General features: G+C 42.8%; 1 protein-coding gene across 2 annotated transcripts in view; it reads right to left on the reverse strand.

The window, feature by feature from the left end:
- CTDSPL2 (CTD small phosphatase like 2) overlaps positions 1 to 22,178 on the reverse strand; it is a 111,815-nt gene that overhangs the window by 72,739 nt on the left and 16,898 nt on the right. The window lies entirely within an intron of this gene.

The raw sequence follows: 22,178 nt of genomic DNA on the forward strand, positions 1-22,178 counted from the left end.
AAGGCACTGGACCAGGTAAGCACTGAGTAAATAATAGACAAGATAGGAAAGGTTTTGCTTTTCTGGAACTCAGCAAGTGGTAGAAAAGTAATGTCAGTCAACAAATTCATTAATTCCACAAGCACAATTCTAATAATCAACAGTAATATACGTGTAACAACAGAACTTGGATCATTTTGAGAGAGTCCCATCTTACCACATTTAATGACACTTTTTTTTTTTTTGAGACGGAGTTTCGCTCTTGTTACCCAGGCTGGAGTGCAATGGCGCGATCTTGGCTCACTGCAACCTCCGCCTCCTGGGTTCAGGCAATTCTCCTGCCTCAGCCTCCTGAGTAGCTGGGATTACAGGCACACACCACCATGCCCAGCTAATTTTTTGTATTTTTAGTAGAGACGGGGTTTCACCATGTTGACCAGGATGGTCTCGATCTCTTGACCTCGTGATCCACCCGTCTCGGCCTCCCAAAGTGTTGGGATTACAGGTTTGAGCCACTGCGCCCGGCAATGATACTTTTTAAAACAATTCACATCAGAAAGAATACATGAGGCTATTTACTCGAGCTCCCTCGTTTTGTAGTTAAGATAATTAATTGCTGGCAAAATCATCCCAACACTTAGAATTAGTTAGAGACATACCTGAATTATAATCTGTAAAACAGAATACAAACAATACTAAACTAAGAATTAAGACATGGGAATTTTAATCCTACTCTAGTCATGGCTAATTTGTACAAACTTAGGTATGTTTTAATCACATGTATTAAAAATATATTTACCTTACTATCCTGAAGCTCAAAATGAAAAAAGGATTAGGAAAGGCTATAATGTGCAAAGGACAATAAAGCTATTCACTACAGCGGACACATTCACAGAACAGTCCAACTCCAATTAAGGACCCTAAACTCTAAAGGTACAGAAATTCCTGGCAAAGGTTAGAGTCTTAGAAATTGTTTTTACTGGATGGGCGTGGTGGCTCACGCCTGTAATCCCAGCACTTTGGGAGGCCAAGGCGGGTGGATCACGAGGTCAATAGATCGAGACCATCCTGGTCAACATGGTGGAACCCCGTCTCTACTAAAAATACAAAAAATTAGCTGGGCATGGTGGCGCGTGCCTGTAATCCCAGCTGCTCAGGAGGCTGAGGCAGGAGAATTGCCTGAATCCAGGAGGCGGAGGTTGCGGTGAGCCGAGATCGTGCCATTGCACTCCAGCCTGGGTAACAAGAGCGAAACTCCGTCTCAAAAAAAAAAAAAAAAAAAAGAAAAGAAATTGTTTTTACTAACTCAACAGAACAATTCCTGGGGGGAAAAAAACAAACCTTTTTTTAAAAGTAGAAACTACAGGCTGGGCATGGTGGCTCACACCTGTAATCCCAGTATTTTGGGAGGCTGAGGTGGTTGGATGACCTGAGGTCAGGAGTTCGAGACTAGCCTGGCCAACATGGTGAAACCCCTTCTCTAATAAAACTACAAAAATTAGCTGGGTGTGGTGGCAGGCACCTGTAATCCCAGCTACTGGAAAGGCTGAGGCAGGAGAATCACTTGAACCTGGGAGGCAGAGGTTGCAGTGAGCAGAGATCTCGCCATGGCACTCCAGCCTGCCTGGGTGACAAGAGCAAAACTGTGTCTCAAAAAAAAAAAAAAGAAACTACATATATCTGTGTGTGTCTACCTCAAATTTTTGTGTCCCCTCCCCCTCCCCCACCAAAATTCAGGCACAAACCTAATCCCTAATGCAATGGTATTTAGAGGTCAGGCCTCTGTGACGTTAGGTCATGAAGACAGAACCTTAATGCGTTGGGTTAGTGCACCTATAAAAGAGGTCCCAGAGAGATGCCTAGCCCCTTCCACTATGACATTACAGTAAGAAAACAGTGATCTATGAGGAAGCAGACCAGACATCAAATCTGCCTGCACCTTGATCTTTGACATCTCAGTGTCCATAACTGAGAAACAAATTTGTTGTTTATAACTCACCCACCAAGTTTCGGGTATTTTTGTTACATCAGCCTAAACTGACCTAAGACACTCCCAAACTCAAAGGATTCACCGGAGAAGTCCCAAAATACCTTTCCCAATAACTATTTTTTCTAAAACCAAACAGTGCTGGATTTAAACTGCAATCCCACCCCCCGACCCCCCAAAAAAACTGCAATCCCCAAATGAAACAAATACTGCGTTTTTTCCCCTCTGAATTCCTTTGTTATTCAGCAAAGAACTCCCTAGAAAAGGAAAATTACTGTAGCAAATACATGGGAAAATTTTTAAAGCTTTTTAAATCAATTTCTGTGAATTTTTTTTTATAAGTGCCAGAGCCTGGCAAAAGAGCAAGACTCCGTCTACAAAAACATAAAACAAACAAACAAAAAGAAAACACTTTTCAATTGTACATGGAATGCTAAAAGAGATCTATATGTTGAACGATAAAACAAGATGCCATGAATTTCAAGAATGCATACAAAGTACGTTCTCTAACCACAACTATAAATCAATAAAAAATCTTTAAAAGTACTAAATACTTGGGAATTTGAAAATATATAAATAAATCATGAGTCAAAAAAAGAAATGGCAAGGGATACACAAAATATTTTGAATAAAAAAATAAACAAAATATAGTAACACATGAAAATTTCTGATGCAACAAGCAGAACTTAGAAATTAAATATAGGCTGGGCGCTGCGGCTCACACCTGTAATCCGAGCTCTTTGGAAGGCCAAGGCAAATGGATCATCAGGACAGGAGATTGAGACCATCCTAGCCAACATGGTGAAACCCTGTCTCTACTAAAAATAAAAATAAAAATAAATAAAAAATAGCTAGGTATGGTGGCATGTGTCTGTAGTCCCAGCTACTCAGGAGGCTGAGAGGAAAACTGCTTTAACTCGGTAGGCAGAGGTTTCAGTGAGCCAAAATTGCGTCCACAGCACTCTAGCCTGGGCAACAGAGAGGGAAAAAAATTCTAAATACATGTACACATAATAGAACCTCAAAATATGAGGAAATACTGTCAGAAATGAAGGGAAAAAGAGTAAGCTGCAGACTTCAATATCTCACTTTCAGTAGCAGAAAAAACCAGCCAAAAGATCAACAAGAAAAAAGAATATCTGAAATACTCTCTAGATGTAACATTATCTATTCAACACTCTAACAGCAGAATACTCTCAACCTACACATGGAACATTCTTCAGAATAGTACATATGTTAGGCCACAAAACAAGCCTTAATACATTTAAAACGGCTGAAATCATATGACAGTACAGGCATGCTTTGTTTAAATGCACCTCACAGATACCGTGTTTTTTATGAACTGAAGGGTTTGTGGCCACCCTGCATACAAGTCTTTTGGAGCTATTTTTCCAAAAGTATGCGCTCACCTCATGTCTCAGTGTCACATTTTGGTAATTTTCACAACATTTCAAACTCTTGCATTCATCCTTGATATTACTTTTTTTTTTTTTTTGTATTTTTAGTAGAGACTGGGTTTCACCATGTTGACCAGGATGGTCTCGATCTCTTGACCTCGTGATCCACCCACCTCGGCCTCCCAAAGTGCGGGGATTACAGGCTTGAGCCACTGCGTCCGGCCTGATATTACTTTTTTAATTGTTTTGGGGTGCCACAAACTGCACCCCATATAAGATGATGAACTGAATCAATTGTATTCTGACTGCTACTGATCATCTCTTCCCCATCTCTCTCCCTTTCCTTAAGCCTCCATATTCTGAGACAAGACAATTTAAAAATTAGGCCAATTATATCCTACAATGTCTCTAAGTATTCAAATGAAAGGAAGAGTCAAACATCTATCACTTTAAATCAAAAGCTAGAAATGATTCGGCTTAGTGAGGAGGGCATGTTGAAAGTTGAGACAGGTGGCCAAGTTATAATGCAACAGAAAAGTCACTGAAGGAAATTAAAAAGGTCACCAGGCATGGTGGCTTGGGCTTGTAATCCTAGCACTTTGGGAGGCCAAGGCGGGTGGATGACCTCAGGTCAGGAGTTTGAGACCAGCCTGGCCAACATGGAGAAACCCCGTCTCTACTAAAAATACAAAAAAATTAGCTAAGTGTGGTGAAGGGTGCCTGTAATCCCAGCTACTCAGGAAGCTGAGGTGGGAGAGTAGCCTGAACCCGGGAGGCGGAGGTTGCAGTGAGCTGAGATCACACCACAACACTCCAAATCGGGCAACAAGAAAAGCAAAGCAACCTTCTTGCTGATACAGAGAAAGTTTTAGCAGTCTGGATATAAAATCAAACCATTCACAACATTCCCTTAAACCAAAGCTAATCCACAGGTGAAGAAGCTGCACAAGAAAAGTCTGAAGCTAGCACAGATTTGTTCATGAAGTTTAAGGAAAGAAGTTGTCTCCATAATCTAGATATGCAAGGTGAGGTGTAGCAGCAGGTACCAATATAAAAATGGAGGCAAGTTATAACTAAGTCCATTGATGAAGGTGGCTAAACAACAGATTTTCTAAGTAGACAAAAGACCTTTCTGTTGGAAACAGATGCCATCTAGGACATTCACAGCTATGAGAAGTCAATGCTTCACAGCAGGCTGGGCACAGTGGCTAATGTCTGTAATCCCAACACTTGGGGAGGCTAAGGCAGGTGAGAATGACTTGAGCCCAGGAGTTCAAGACCAGCCTGGGCAACACAGGGAAACCCCATTTCTACAAAAAATACAAAAACTGGCTGGGCATGGTGGCACATGCCTGTAGCCCCAGCTACCTGGGAGGCTGAGGTGGAAGGATCACTGGAGTCCAGGAGGCTGAGGCTGCAGTAAGCCAATATAGTGCCACTGCACTCCAGCCTGGGTGTGACACAGCCTGGGTGAGAGCCCATCCATCTCTCTCTCTCTCTCACACACACACACACACACACACACACACACACACACACACACTCTCCACATCATCATCTCAACTAATGCAGAAAAAGCATTTGATCAAATCCAACACCCTTTCACATTAAAAACAATCAGCCAGATGCAATGGCTCACGCCCGTAATATCAACGCTTTGGGAGGCCAAGATGAGCGGATCATCAGGTCAAGAGATCGAGACCATCCCAGCCAACATGGTGAAACCCCGTCTCTACAAAAAAATACAAAAATAAGCCAAGCATGGTGGTGTAAGCCTGTAGTCCCAGCTACTCAGGAGGCTGTGGCAGGAGAATCGCTTGAACCCAAGAGCCAATATCGAAGCACTGCATTCCAGCATGGTGACAGAACAAGACTTCATCTCAAAAAAAAAAAAAAAAAAAAAAAAATCAACAAATGAAAAATAAACAGGAATAAAATAATATTCCCATTTGACATAATAAAAAAGTAATTATGAAAACCCACAGGACCTATCATGCATGGTAAAAGGCTGAATGCTGCCCCTCTAGTATCAGAAACAAGATAACGATAGCCCCTCTCACCACTTCTAGTCAACATTTTACTGGAAGTTGTAAGCAAGCAATTAGGCAAGAAAATAAATCCGTATGAAAAAGAAAAAAGGGGCCGGGCGCGGTGGCTCAAGCCTGTAATCCCAGCACTTTGGGAGGCCGAGGCGGGTGGATCACGAGGTCAAGAGATCGAGACCATCCTGGTCAACATGGTGAAACCCCGTCTCTACTAAAAATACAAAAAATTAGCTGGGCATGGTGGCGCGTGCCTGTAATCCCAGCTACTCAGGAGGCTGAGGCAGGAGAATTGCCTGAACCCAGGAGGCGGAGGTTGCGGTGAGCCGAGATCGCGCCATTGCACTCCAGCCTGGGTAACAAGAGCGAAACTCCGTCTCAAAAAAAAAAAAAAAAAAAAAAAAAAAAGAAAGCAAAAATATTCAAAAACAAAAAAATTAAGCAGAGACATCAGTGGTTGCATACTGCAAGGAGATAAATTTCACAAATTTTTTTTTTCTGCCTATGGAAGTTACTACTAAAGAACTAACAGAAGGGAAAAAATAATGAATCCAGAGTGGCTACAATATTATCTAAAATGGCCAGTTTTCAACTAAAAAACTCTAAGACATGGTAGAAACAGTAAATGACAAACTCAGGGGGAAAAACTTCAGTGAAAACATATTAATCATGTGCTGGGCTTACAACAATCCAGTGAGAGATATACGTAATTATTTATATAAAACAAAAATCACTCTTTATCCCTTAAGAGTTGGAAAATTCTTGTTTTTGGTGGACACATTGACCCTTTTCTCTAATTAAAAAACACATCATTTTAAAACTTTAGGGCGTGGTGGCTCACACCCATAATCCCAAAGCTTTGGGAGGCTGAGGTGAGAGGATAATCTGAGCCCAAAAGTTCTAGACCAGCTTGGGCAACAAAGCAAAACTTTTGTCTGTACAAAAAATAAAAACAAAAAAATTATATGGGCATGATGGTGCATGCCTGTAGTCTCAGCTACTTGGGAGGCTGAGATGAGAGGATCACTTGAACCTGGGAGGTTGAGGCTGGAGGGAGCCACAGTCACACCACTGCACTCCAGCCTGGGAAACAGACTGAGACCCTGTCTCCAAAACAAACAACAACAAAAAACAAGACACAAAAAGACTCACTGGGGAGTACATTGATTTTTCTGACAAAAAAAAAAAACAAACCAAACTAATCCAACCAACCAAAAAAAAACCCAGAAAGACAGAAAAACGTAAAGAAAAAAAAACCTCCCATAATTCCTTAACCTAGAGATGACTGAAAATATGGGTATATTACTCTGCTTGTTTTATTATGTATAAATATTGTAATCAATATTTATACTTACACTACCTGTATTACGTTTTTCTCCTTCTATTTATTTATATATACATACATACATACGACGTACGTACGTGTGTGTGTGTGTGTGTGTGTGTGTGTGTATTTTTTTTTGGTGAGATGGAGTCTTGCTTTGTCGCCCAAGCTGGAGTGCAGTGGCGTAACCTCGGCTCACTGCACCCTCAACCTCCCAGGTTCAAGCAATTCTCCTGCTGCAGCCTCCCAAGTAGTTGGGACCACAGGTGCCCACCATCATGCCTGCCTAATTTTTTTTTGTATTTTTAGTAGAGACGAGGTTTCACCATATTGGCCAGGCTCCTGAGCTTGTGATCCTTCTGCCTTGGCCTCTCAAAGTGCTGGGATTACAGCCGTGAGCCACCGTGCCCAGCTCTTACTATATTTTACCAATGTTGTTTTAAAACTCTGAGAATAATGGCCACATGCGGTAGCTCATGCCTGTAATCCCAGCACTCTGGGAGGGCGAAGCGGGCAGATCATCTGAGGTCAGGAGTTCAAGATCAGCCTGGCCAACATGGTGAAACCCCATCTCTACTAAAAATACAAACATCAGCTGGGCATGGTGGCAGGCGCCAGTAATCCCAGCTAGTCTGGAGGCTAAGGCAGGAGAATCGCTTGAACTCAGGAGGTGGAAATTGTAGTGAGCCAAGTTTGCACTACTGCAATGCAGCTTGGATGATAGAGCAAGACTCTGTCTCAAAAAATAATAATTTTTAATGGTAATGTAGTATTTCAATATACAGATAAATTAAAACCGATTCGATCACTGACTTGCTGGGAAATAAACTTTCATAATTACTCACATCACCTCAAATGAAATAATCACATAAATTTCAGTCTACATTTCTGATTCTTTCCATAAGACAGTTTCTTAGAAGTGAATTTACTGCTGGGCGCGGTGGCTCATGCCTATAATCCTAGTACTTGGGAGGCTGAGGAGGATGGACTGCCTGAGCTCAGGAGTTTGAGACCAGCCTGGGCAACATGGTGAAATTCCCACCTCTATTAAAATACAAAATATTAGGCGGGCATAGCAGCATGCACCTATAGTCTCAGTTACTTGGGAGGCTGAGGCAGGGGAATCACTTGAACCCGGGAGGTGGAGGCTGCAGTGAGCCAAGATCACACCACTGCACTCCAGACTGGGCAACAGAGAGAGACACTGTCTCCAAAAAAAAAGTGAATTTACAAGTTCAAAGATTGTTAACATTTGGTGGTATCTCTAGAAATACTAACAAACTGCCGGGCGCGGTGGCTCACGCCTGTAATCCCAGTACTTTGGGAGGACGAGGTGGGTGGATCACAAGGTCAAGAGATCAAGACCATCCTGGTCAACATGGTGAAACCCCATCTGTAATAAAAATACAAAAAATTAGCTGGGCATGGTGCTGCGTGCCTGTAATCCCAGCTATTCAGGAGGCTGAGGCAGGAGAATTGACCGAACCAGGAGGCAGAGGTTGCGGTGAGCCGAGATCGTGCCTGGGTAACAAGAGCGAAACTCTGTCTCAAGAAAAAAAAAAAAAAAAAAATACTAACAAACTGCTCTCAGGAAAAGTGGCTTGAACTATCAGTGTACAAAGAGTGCCTATATGACTAAGTCTTCCAAATCAGAATTTAATATTTAAAATGTTTGCTACTTTTAAGTAAAAACAACAACCAAAAAACCAAAATAAAACAAAAAACCAATAAAACTAAGTAACTTAATTATATTTATAGGCTACCTCCAGTTCTCATTTTTTTCTAAAAATCTAAAACACTAAAATTGGAAAATGCTTTTAATTCGACCTCTCCAACCAAAGCAAAAACACCTCAGGTAGCATTCTCAAGGAAAGGTAATGTAGAATCTAATGAATGTTTAAGAAAACGTAAGGATAGCCAGGTGCAGTGGCTCATGCCTGTAATTCCAGCACTCTGGGAAGATGAGGCAGGTGGATCACCTGAGGTTGGGAGTTCAAGACCAGCTTGACCAACATGGTGAAACCCCGTATATATAAAAAAAAAAAGACATAAGGATCATTACTTTATAATGCAAACAGAAAAAAATTAAACGAGTTCTGTTTTTTTTTATTGTTGTTGTTTTCAGAGACAGACAGTCTCCCTCTGTCATCCAGGCAATCTCAGCTCACTGCAACCTCCACCTCCTGGGTTAAGCAATTCTCCTGCCTTAGCCTCCCAAGTAACTGGGATTACAGGCATGTGCCACCACGCCCTGCTAATTTCAGCATTTTTAGTAGAGATGGAGTTTCACCATGTTGGTCAGGCTGATCTAAAACTCCTGACCTCAAAGTGATTCATCCATCTTAGCCTTCCAAAGTGCTGGGATTACAGGCAAGCACCACAACGCCTGGCTACTTTTGTATTTTTAGTTGACACAGGGTATCACCTTAAAAAACTTTTAGGGCCGGGCGCGGTGGCTCAAGCCTGTAATCCCAGCACTTTGGGAGCCCGAGGCGGGTGGATCACGAGGTCGAGAGATCGAGACCATCTTGGTCAACATGGTGAAACCCCGTCTCTACTAAAAATACAAAAAACTAGCTGGGCGTGGTGGCGCGTGCCTGTAATCCCAGCTACTTAGGAGGCTGAGGCAGGAGAATTGCCTGAGCCCAGGAGGCGGAGGTTGCGGTGAGCCGAGATCGCGCCATTGCACTCCAGCCTGGGTAACAAGAGCGAAACTCCGTCTCAAGAAAAAAAAAAAAAAAAAAAAAAAACTTTTATACTGAACTGAGGTCAGGCGCGGTGGCTCACCCCCGTAATCTCAACATTTTGGGAGGCCAAGGCGGGCAAACTGCCTGAGCTCAGGAGTTCAAGACCAGCCTGGCCAACATGTTGAAACTCCATCTCTACCAACAATACAAAAGAATTAGCCAGTCGTGGTGGTGCCCACCTGTAATCCCAGGTAACTGAGAGGCTGAGGCACAAGAATCACTTGAACCTGGGAGGCAGAGGTTACAGGGAGCTGAGATCATTCCACTGCACTACAGCCTGGGCAACGGAAACTGAAGAAAAGTCAAGAGGATGTGCTGTTGTTGAATTCAAGATGGAAGAAAACATAAAAAAGGCTATGCAAGCCCTACACAAGCACTGAGTAAAAGACCACTGTAAGTCAAGGAAGATCCTGACAGTGAACATGCCAGGAGAGCAATGCAAAAGGTGATGGCTACCACTGGAGGAGTACAGGTATAACACCAGGTGGCCCAGAAATGATTAATATCCCACCCGGTATCTTAAATAATCCTAACATCCAAACGAGATTGTCCATGTAGTACAGAAGAAAGACTTGCACCGTATATGCAGCAAATCAGGATTATAAAGTTGGCTGGAAGAAACTGAAGGAAATATTTTAGTATAGCTGATGGGCTGATGTGGTGGTCTGAGCACATTCTTTAGGATAAAGATGAAAAAAAATCATGAAATGGGCACTGTTACTTCTGAACAGTCCACTAAAGCCATGCAAGCTATATCTATGTTCAATGGCCTACTGCTATTTGAAAGACCAAAGCAGATAAAGATGGAGGTGACCCCCTTATGAAAGGATTTTTTTTTCCCTCCTGAGCATCCGCAACTTCCCTATGGCCTTGGTGGTGATGGAACAGGGTTAGGACCAGCAGGGCAGACTATCGATGCCAATCACCTGAATAAAGGCACTGGAATGGGAAACATAGAGCCTGAAGAAATGAGAATGGAGGGCATGGATTTGGAACAAAATGGGAAGAATCAAGGAGGGACCCTATGGTGGTGGTATGGAAAACATGGGTCAATTTGGATCCGGGATGAACATGGGCAGAATAAACAAAGTCCTAAGTAATACACTGAGAAGAGGCAAGATCACTACAAAGCACAGAGGAAGTGGAGGTGGAGGCACCATCCCCAAAATCTAGAGGATAGGCCCCAGGCACTGACCACATCAGGGGTGCTGGCATGGAATGCACAGGTCCAGGCCTGAGCCATGCTGTGGATCGTGTGAGCTCCAAGATGCAGCACACAGGCCTGGTCAAAGACTGCATGGGCTTCATGGAGCATAATGGCCCCCACACAAAGTGCATGAACCTGCTGGACTTTGACCGCATGGCCTCTAGGATCGAGCGCATGGGCGAGATCATGAAGTGTAATGGCTCTGGCGTGGAGCACATGGGTGCCAGCATGGGCTTCAGTCTCAAACACATAGCTGCTCCACTGACCATGTGGACCAAACCACTAGGCACATGGGCTCTGGTGTGGACTGCATGGTTCCTGCAGGCATGGAGGCTGGCCTGGAGCACAAAGGTACCAACAACGTAGAACGAATGGGTCTGGAGTGGACAGTTCCCAACAGCCTGCAGATGATATGCATCAACAGCCTTGAGTGCATGGGTCCCACCATGGACTGGACACTGGGTGCTGAGATTGGGTGTACGGGCCTAGCCATGGGTGGCAGTGGCCATGTGAGCTTTGAGTGCACCCACTTAAACCCTGGAGGAGGCATGGCAGGGTTCTTTGGTGCGACTGGAGGTCATCCTCCCGGGAGTGGCCACAAAGGCCTACCAGATATTTGTGAGAAATCTCTCATTTGATTTTACATGGAAAACGCTAAAGGACAAATAGGCTAATATGGCCTTGTGCTATAAGCCAAAACCAAGATGAAGAATGTGATGTCCAAGGGGTGTGCTTTGGTTAAATATGAATTGCCAGAGGTGGCTGAGAGCCTGCCAGATGATGAATGGTATGAAGCTGAGTGGCTAAGAGATTGATGTTCAAATAAATTGATAGGAACATGCCTTTTTGCCAAGCATGGTGCTTCACGTCTGTAATCCTAGCATTTTGGGAGGCCAAAGTGGGCAGATTAAGTAGGTCAGAAGTTTGAGACCAGTCTGGCCAACATAGTAGAAACCCCACTTCTACTAAAAATACAAAAAAAAAGTAGCCGGGTGTGGTGGTGTGCACTTGTAATCCCAGCTACTTGGGAGTCTGAGGCAGGAGAATTGCGTGAACCCAAGAGGCGGAGGTTGCAGTGAGCCAAGATGGTGCCATTGAACTCCATCCCAGGCAACAGTCTGAGACTCCCGTCTCAAAAAAAAAAAAAAACAAACAAAAAAAAAAAACAACAGAGAGAGAGAGAGAGAAAGAAACACGCCTTTTTAAAACATCGGTATTTTCTATTTCTTTCTTGTTAACTATTTTAATTTGTTGGCTGGATAAAATTCAGTTGCTTTTCAATGAAATTTGAATTACTTTTTTAAGGGCTGGGGTTCCATTCTAATGTTTGCATTAAGACTGCAATATGCAAAATTGTTTTTGTAGTTGTGGCACCTTGCTGACATCAAACGTAACTTTGATAATAAATACTAGTTCCTGAAAAAAAGAAAAGAAAAGAAAACCAATTCTCAACCTATTCTTTTCCAAAAAAGTTACAGAACAGTTATAAAGTGATATTAACAAATATCTACCATTAATTAAGTGCTATGTGCAAGGCACTGTCATAAGGGCTTTCTAATATGTTATTTCACTTAATCTTCTCAACCACACAAAGCAGTGTCTGTCATTTCTATTTTATGAAAGAGAAAACGGAAGTGGAGAAGATGGGAGAAGTGTTCTGAGTAACAATTTCTACACGATTTCATTAAAAATAACTTGAAATGTGAAAACAGTACATTTATAAGCAACAAAACATTTTAACTTATTAAAAAGTCACCAGGCTGGGTGCAGTGTCTCACACCTATAATCCCAGCACTTTGGGAGGCTGAGGCGGGCAGATCATGTGGTCAGAAGTTTGAGACCAGCCTGGCCAACATGGTGAAGCTGTGTCTCTACTAAAAATACAAAAATTAGCTGGGTGTGGTAGCAGGCATCTACAATCCCAGCTACTTGGGAGGCTGAGGCAGGAGAAACACTTTAACCAAGGAACGGAGGTTACAGTGAGCTAGATCATACCACCGCACTCCAGCCTAGGCGAAAGAGTATGACTCTGTCTCAAAAAAAAAGTTACCAAACATTCCAATTTCCGATTTCTCTCTCTCTCTCTCTCTCCCCCCCCACTTTTTTTTTTTTTTTTTTTAAGTCCATTCCCCCTTCTGAGCCAGCAATTTCTCATTTTCCTCTAAGGTTTTTTTTGTTTGTTTGTTTTGAGACCGAGTCTTGCTGTCACCCAGGCTGGAGTGTAGTGGCATGATCTCAGCTCACTCCAACCTCTACCTCCTAGGTTCAAGCAGTTCTCCTGCTTCAGCCTCCCAAGTAGCTGGTATGACAAGCGTGTGTCACCACACCTGGATAATTGTTTTATATTTTTTAGTGGAGACGGGGTTTCACCATGTTGGCCAGGTTGGTTTTGAACTCCTGACCTCAAGTGATCCACCGCACCCGGCCAAGTTTGTTTTTTACTTCTGCCTTTTACCTGAATGATCCATTGAAATGAGTAATTTTCAGCTGAAACCCTGGTGCACAAAACCTTAAGATAAAGTTAACCTGTAAAAGCTGTGTTTATGGCAGGGTGCAGTGGCTCATGCCTGTAATCCCAGCATTTTGGGAGGACAAGGCAGGTAGATCATGAGGTCAGGAGTTCAAGACCAGCCTGGCCAATATGGTAAAACCCTACAACTACTAAAAACACAAAAATTAGCCAGGTGTGGTTGCAGGCACATGTAGTCCCAGCTACTTGGGAGAAAGAGGCAGAAGAATTGCTTGAACCCAAGAGGAGGAGGCTGCAGTAGCCAAGATTGTGCCACTGCACTCCAGCCTGGGTAACAGAGCAAGAAAAAAAGCAAAAAGCTGTGTTTACAAATTGGCGGTTAGGAGCTTACAATCAGAATTCAAAAATCTGGAACCTAGGCCAAATACAGTGGCTCATACTTGTAATGCCAGTACTTTGGGAGGCCAAGGCAGGTAGATCACTTAAGCCCAAGAGTTTGAGATGAGCCTGGGCAACACGATGAAACCCAGTCTCTACTAAAAATATAAAAAAATTAGCCAAGGGCAGGACACTGTGGCTCACACCTGTAATCCGAACATTTAGGGAGGTCAAAGAGGATGGATCACCTGAGGTTGGGAGTTCGAGACCCAGCCTGACCACATGGAGAAACACTGTCTCTAATAAAAATACAAAATTAGCCAGGTGTGGTAGTGCATCCCTGGAATGCATCCCTGGAATTCCAGCTACTCAGGAGGTTGAAGCAGGAGAATCGCTTGAACCTGGGAGGTGGAGGTTGCAGTAAGCTGAGATCGCGCCACTGCACTCCAGCCTGGGCAACAAGATCAAAACTCCACCTCAAGGAAAAAAAAAAAAAAAAAAACCAGCCAGGTGTAGCAGTGCACACCTATAGTCCCAACTACTTGGGTGGCTGAGGTAGGAGGACCACTTGAGCCAAGGAAGTGGAGGCTACACTGAGCTGTGATTGTGTCACTGTACTCTAGCCAGGGCAACAAGTGAGACCCTGTCTCGAAAAGGAAAAAAACAAAATCTAGAACCTATCCTATTAGATAAATAATGTTAAAAACTATGTTCTGCCAGGCACGGTGGCTGAAGCCTGTAATCCCAGCACTTTGGGAGGCCGAGGCGGGTGGATCACGAGGTCAAGAGATCGAGACCATCCTGGTCAACATGCTGAAACCCCGTCTCTACTAAAAATAAAAAACATTAGCTGAGCATGGTGGTGCGTGCCTGTAATCCCATTTACTCAGGAGGCTGAGGCAGGAGAATTGCCTGAACCCAGGAGGAGGAGGTTGCGGTGAGCCAAGATCGCGCCATTGCGCTCCGGCCTGGGTAACAAGAGCGAAATTCTGTCTAAAAAAAAAAAAAACTATGTTCCATATCTTAACACCGGGGCTATCTGTACCCCTACTAAAACTACAGATATCTGGTGCTGGGAAAACTATATATCTAAATGGGAAAAAAAAACCCCACAGAAGTTAGACACTTATATAGAAAATCAACTCAAAATTGATCAAATACCTAAACATAAGGGCTAAGACAGAAGAAAATATAGGCTGGGAATGGTGGCTCACATCTGTAATCCCAGCACTTTGGGAGTCCAAGAAAGGTAGATCACCTGAGCTCAGGTGTTCAAGGCGAGCCTGAACAACATGGTGAAACTTCATCTCTACCAAAAATACAAAAAATTAGTCAGGTGTGGTGGTGTGTGCCTGTGGTCTCAGCTACTTGGGAGGCTGAGGTGGGAGGATCACTTGAGCCTGGGAGGCAGAGAGGTTGCAGTGAGCTGAGATTGCACCACTGCACTCCAATGTGGGCGACAAAGTGAGATCCTTTGTCAAAAAAAAAAAATGAAGGGCTGGGAGCGGTTGCTCAAGCCTGTAACCCCAGCACTTTGGGAGGCCGAGGCGGGTGGATCACGAGGTCAAGAGATCGAGACCATCCTGGTCAACATGGTGAAACCCCGTCTCTACTAAAAACACAAAAAAGTAGCTGGGCATGGTGGCACTTGCCTGTAATCCCAGCTACTCAGGAGGCTGAGGCAGGAGAATTGCTTGAACCCAGGAGGCGGAGGTTGCGGTGAGCCGAGATCGCACCATTGCACTCCAGCCTGGGTAACAAGAGCGAAACTCCGTCTCAAAAAAAAAAAAAAAAAAAAAAAAAAAAAAAAGTGTATGTGTGTATGGGAAAAGCACATGACACTGAATTTGGCAATGGTTTCTTGGTCATGACAACAAAAGCACACATAATAAAAGGAAAAACAGATAAACTGGGTGTCAAAATGAAAAATTTTTGAGCCAGGTGCCAGGGCTCACACCTATAATCCCACCTACTTGCAAGGCTAAGGTGTAAGGGCATTTTGAGACCAATCTGAACAACAATGTGAGACTCCACCCCTAAAAACTAAAAAAATTAGGCATGGTGGTGTACACTTGCAGTCCTAGCTACCTACTACTTACTCGGGAAGCTGAGGTGGGAGGATCCCTTGAACTCAGGTGTTCAAAAGAGCAGTGAGCTATGATTGCAGCACTGCACTCCAACCTGGGTGACAGAGTGAGACTCCACCTCTTAAATATTTTTGTTTTTAACTTGTGTCACAAAGTACACCATCAACAGAGTGAAAAGGCAAACCATAGAACTGCGAAAAATACTTGCAAATCATGTATCTCATAAGGAGTTCATATCTAGAATACATAAAGCATTACAATCAGAAAGAAAAAAAGCAACCAGATTCAAAACTGGGCAAAGGACCTGAATAGGCATTTCTCCAAAGAGGATATACAAATAGACAATAAGCACATGAAAACACGCTTGACATCACTAATTATCATGGAAATGCTAATTAAAACCACAGTAAGATAAACTTCACACTCATGTAGATGACTATTATAAAAAAATAAATAAATAAAATAAAATAAGCTGGCAAGTATGTGAAGAAATTGGAATCTTTCGTGCCTTGCTGGAGAGAATGTAAAATAGTAAAGCTGCTGTGGAAAGCGGTATGGCAGTTCCTCAAAAAACTTAAATATAGAATTGTGGTATGATGCAACAATTCTACTTCTAGGTATACATACAAAAGAACTGACAGTAGGGACTCACACAGTACACCCACATTCATAGCAGCATTTTTCACAATAGCTAAAAGGTGGGTGCAACCCAAGCGTCCATCAATGGGTAAACAAAATGTGGTACATACATGCAATTAAGCAGTATTCAGCCTTAAAAAGGAAGGAAATTCTGACATATATTATGAAACTTGAAGGCTGTTTAATGAAGATGGTCAGTTTGAGAAGATGAAAAAGTCCTAAAGACAGATGGTAGACAACCAGGTGAATGTACTTAATACCACACTGAGCTATATACTTTAAAATGGTTAAAATGGTAAGTTTTATGTTAGGAAATTTTAACACAGTTTTTAACGAAACTACAGATCATCTAATCCAAAGATTTCCAAAACAGTAAGAGACAAGGACTCTGGAATTGGAAAACAGTATCTTTTTTTTTTTTTTGGAGACAGAGTCTCACCCTATCACACAGGCTGGAGTACAGTGGCAAGTTCACAGCTCCCTTGCATCCCAGGCTCAAGCAATCTTCCCACCTCAGCCTCCATCCAGAGTAGCTGAGACTATAGGCATGCACTATTACACCCAGCTAATTTTTCAATCTTTTATTTAGCCAGGGTCCCACTATATTGCCCAGGGTGGTCTCAAACTCCTGGGCTCAAGTGATCTGCCCACCTTGGCCTCTTTAAGTGCTGTGATTATAGGCATGAGCTAACCATGCCTGGCCCTATTTGTTCTTCCTAACTACTGTGAACAAGCGGTAGAATATAACAGGGACGGAAGAAAAGGACAGGAGAAGGGACCAAGTAAAATTACCCCACCATTTTAACATTTATTTTAAAAAATGACAATATAACCTGTAGACAAAAGATAGCAAATTGTCAGGTACACAAAGTGCTGAAATATTTCATCTTAATTGCAGACTTTAAAATTCACTATGTTTATATATATATACACACACACACACACACACATATTTTTGAGATGAAGTCTTGCCCTGTGGCCCAGGCTGAAGTACAGCAGCGCAATCTCCACCCACTGTAATCTCCACCTCCCAGGTTCAAGTGATTCTCCTGCTTGTACCTGGGAGTACCTGAATTACTGGTGTGCGCCACCATGCCTAATTTTTTTTATTTTGGAATCTTTAGTAGAGATGGGGTTTCACCATGTTAGCCAGGCTGGTCTTGTACTCCTAACCTTATGATCTGCCCGCCTTGGCTTCCCAAAGTGCTGGGAGGTCTTATACCAAGCTGGTATAAGACCCTGGGTCCAACATTGTTCCCTGCCCCTACAGTGGTAGAGTGTTTTTTTTTTTTTTTTTCACTGCCCTCCATTCACTTGTGCATTCTGGGTGACTGGACTTGCTTTTCCTTCCACAGTCCCTTCCAGTTATTGTTCCTTAGAGGAGAAGGATCTGGCTGGGGCTTTGTATTTATCCCATTATAGAAGCTGCTCCCTTCCTTCAGCCCTACACCACAGAGGAAGGCTCTCTTCAGTCCCATGTTCCCATAATGTGATGTGAGGCTTTGGTGGAGGTCTGGGAAGATCATCCAAGTGGTCTGAAATTCCCTTGCATGTGTGTCTCCCCGGAATAATACGTGCTCATGCTAATCCACATTCTGCCTTCAGTAGTTTGTTAACAATTTTAGATAATTTTTTCTTTTTTAATTTAAGACAGAGTCTTGCTCTGTCACTTGGCTAGAGTACAGTGGCATGATCTCAGCTCACTGCAAACTCTGCCTCCCAGGTCAACCGATTCTCCTGCCTCAGTCTCCTGCATAGGAATCTGCCACCACATCCAACTAATTTTTTGTATTTTTAGTAGAGATAGGGTTTCACCGTGTTAGCCAGGCTGGTCTTGAACTCCCAACCTCAGGTGATCCACTCACCTCGTCCTCCCAAAGTGTTGGGTTTACACGCGTGAGCCATCATGCCCAGCCTACACTATTTACTCAGTCTTTACTATCCTATTCACAATATCTGATTTTCAGTAAAATACAGCAAGACACACAAAAAAGGAAGAAACTACAACCTATGTCAAGAGAGAAAGCATTCAACAGACCAGAAATCAATGAAGTCAAAAAATAAAATAAAAAGAAACCAGAAATTAAATTTTTTGCAAAGATCTGATAAATCTCTAGCAGGTTTGAGAAAAAAAAAAGACACAAATAATCATTAGGAAGAAAAGGGAACATTACTACAGATCCTATATACTTCAAAGGAGAATTTATAGAATATTACAAACAGGACCAGGTGCAGTGGCTCATGCTGTAATCCTAGAACTTTAGGAGGCTGAGGCAGGCAGATCACCTGAGGTCAAAAGTTCGGGACCAGCATGGGCAACATGGTGAAAGCCCATCTCTACTAAAAATACAAAAATTAGTCAGGCGTAATGGCACACACTTGTAATCCCAGTTACTCGGGAGGCCGAGGCAGGAGAATGGCTTCAACCTGGGAGGCAGAGATTGCAGTGAGCTGAGATCACGCCACTGCACTCCAGCCTGGGCAACAGAGCAAGACTCCATCTCAACAAACAAACAAACAACTTTATGCCTGTATACTCAACAATTTAGATGAAAGTCAAAGTCCTCAAAACATATGCACCTCCAAAGCTCACACATTAGATAACCTAATTAGCCCATACCAATTACTTCTTTTTTCTTCTTTTTTGAATTAATCATAGTGAATTATTATTATTATTATTATTATTATTATTATTATTATTTTGAGACAGAGTCTCACTCTGTCCCCTAGGCTTAAGTGCAGTGGTGGGATCTGGGCTTACTGCAACTTCTGCCTCCTGGGTTCAGGCAATTCTCTTGCCTCAGCCTCCTGAGTAGCTGGGATTACAGGCATGTGCCACCATGCCCAGCTAATTTTTCTATTTTTAGTAGAGACAGAGTTTCACCACGTTGACCAGATGGTCTCGATCTCTTGACCTCGCAATCCACCCGCCTCGGCCTCCCAAAGTGCTGGGACTATAGGCATGAGCCATGGCGCCCGGCCTCATACCAATTATTTCTAAAATTGAAACCGTAGTAAAAACCTCAAACTAACTCCAGGCCCAAAAGGCTTCGTTCGAGAATCCTAACAATCATCTAAAAAGAAAAATACCAAATCTACATAAACTCTTTCAGAAAACAGAAAGGAACACCTCCCAACTCATTTTATGAAATCCTGGTAACAAAACCAAATAAATATAATATAAAAGTAATTGGGCGCAGTACAGGTTAGGGATTGCTTACTAAATCAGCAACAACTGATTTTATTACTTAAATTTAAAATATAAGGAAACAGTTTTAAGCATACATATATAGCCTCATGTTGGTAATGCTACTATTTGTGCCAGAATGTACCATGCCCTCTCAGTTCTTTAGAGTTCCATTACCAGATAAATTCTTTTCTTTTTTCTTTTTCTTTTTTTTTTTTTTTTGACAGAGTCTTGCTCTGTCGCCAGGTGCCAGGCTAGAGCGCAGTGGTTCGATCTTGGCTCATTGTAACCTCCGCCTCCCGGGTTCAAGCAATTCTCCTGCCTCAGCCTCCCAAGTAGCTGAGACTACAAGCGTGCAACACCACGCTCAGCTAATTTTTGTATTCTTTAGTAGAGAAGGGGTTTCACCAAGTTGACTAGGATGGTTTCGATCTCTTGACCTCGTAATCTGCCCGCCTCGGCCTCCCAAAGTGCTGGGATTACAGGTGTGAGCCACCACACCTGGCCAATAAATTCTTTTCTATTACAGGTTAAGTATCCCTAATTTGAAAATCCAAAATCTGAAATACTCCATAATCCAGAAACTTGAGTGCTGACATGACACTCAAAGAAAATGCTCAACCAGTAAATGCAAGTCCCTCCCAAAAATAAAAATAAAAATAGAAAGATTTTTGGTCTCAAGTTATTTCAGATAAGGGATACTCAACCTTTATCAGTCAAAAAAAAAAAAAAAAAAAAGAACCAAAAAGGCCAGGCGCAGTGGCTCACGCCTGAAATGCCAGCTCTATGGGAGGCAGAGGCAGATGGATCACAAGGTCAGGAGTTCAAGACCAGCCTGACCAACATGGTGAAGCTCACCACTACTAAAAATACAAAAATTAGCTGGGTATGATGGCATGAGCCTGTAGTCTCGGCTACTTGGGAAGCTGAGGCAGGAGAGTCACTTGAACCTAGAAGAGGCTGCAGTGAGCCGAGATTGCACCACTGCACTCCAGCCTGGGCAACAGCGCAAGACTCTGTCTAAAAAAACAAAAGGAACAAATAAAGACTGGGCAAATGAATATGCTCAGGAAAGAAGTCTGTGAATGAAAATGATACAATTTAAGTATCATCACAAAACAAAGATAACAATAAGGACAATAATATTTTAAGCCTAAGACTTCATGACACTGGAGGAAAAAAGTATATAATGCAAAACAGTCCCAACTTCTTCACAACACTTGAACCAGATCTCATTTCAGGAATACAAAAGTTAACTGCCCAGCAATTCAAAACTGGGCAATAAAATTTCCTTTCTACTTGACTGCAGTCCAGGTAAAAGAATTAAAGAGGTAGGGGGTTGAGGTTGGAGAAGGAGCCTCTTTCAAATGTTCATTGTAAACTACATCATTAATTCTTCTAGAATCTCCAGCACCACTAAATTTCAGACTCACATCCAACCACATTCTCAATACTTTTACTTGGCACCTCAAATTCAACTAACCCATAACTGAATTCACTTTTCCCATACCACCCCCATACCAAAACCGGCTCTTTTGTATTTTTTTGAGACAAAGTCTCACTGTTGCCCAGGCTGGAGTGCAGTGGCATGATCTCAGCTCACTGCAACCTCCCCCTCCAAGTTCAAGCAATCCTTCTGCCTCAGCACCCCCAGCAGCTGGGATTACAGGCATGAATCACCACACGTGGTTAATTTTTGTATTTTCAGTAGAGATGGGTTTTCACCATGTTGGTCAGGCTGGTCTCCAACTCCTGACCTCAGGTGATCCACCCGCCTCAGCCTCCCAAAGTGATGGAATTACAGGCAAGAGCCACCTCAACTAGCCTGTATTTTTCCTAATATATTCTTCATCTCAAATAATGCTACTACCATCTTAATTAGCCAAGCCAGAAACTTAGAAACATCCCACTTATTCCTCTCCCTTATCTTCTATAATCAATCACCAAATCCTGATGATTTTACATCTAAAATATTTGTATGTCCCCTTTAAATTGATCCTTGGCACTGCACAAACCTGCCTCTTCCTCTCACCCAGGTTTCTCATCAACTGCCTTCAAAATAAAGACTAAACTCTCTGGCATTGCATATGAAACTTACAAAAACTACTTCCCAATCTTTTTTCATTGCTATTTGCTGCCACATTCTTACCACTGCAATAATAATAGTTTCCTGCCCACACAGTGCTCTGTACATGCTTCTGCTCTTTTTACCTCATTCTTTCAATTCTCTTCATTGTGTAAAACTCAGCCCAGCCGGGCGTGGTGGCTCAAGCCTGTAATCCCAGCACTTTGGGAGGCCGAGGCAGGTGGATCATGAGGTCAAGAGATCGAGACCATCCTGGTCAACATGGTGAAACCCCGTCTCTACTAAAGATACAAAAAAATTAGCTGGGCATGGTGGCACGTGCCTGTAATCCCAGCTACTCAGGAGGCTGAGGCAGGAGAATTGCTGGAATCCAGGAGGCGGAGGTGAGCTGAGATCGCGCCATTGCACTCCAGCCTGGGTAACAAGAGCGAAACTCTGTCTCAAAAAAAACAACAACAAAAAACCCAGCCCAGTATCATGTATAAGTAACTAACTCCATAGTCTCAAACCTGTGTAAACCCTGTGATTATCTCTAGCTGTTAAATCATATTAAATAATCTGATTCTTTCTCTTTATATGCACTAAATTTTAAGAGTCTTGAAGATAGATGCCTGATTCTTAACTCTAGCAACATGGCACACAAGTTAA

The sequence above is a fragment of the Saimiri boliviensis genome, chromosome 2 (assembly GCF_048565385.1).
Source record: "Saimiri boliviensis isolate mSaiBol1 chromosome 2, mSaiBol1.pri, whole genome shotgun sequence".
Lineage (NCBI taxonomy): Eukaryota > Metazoa > Chordata > Mammalia > Primates > Cebidae > Saimiri > Saimiri boliviensis.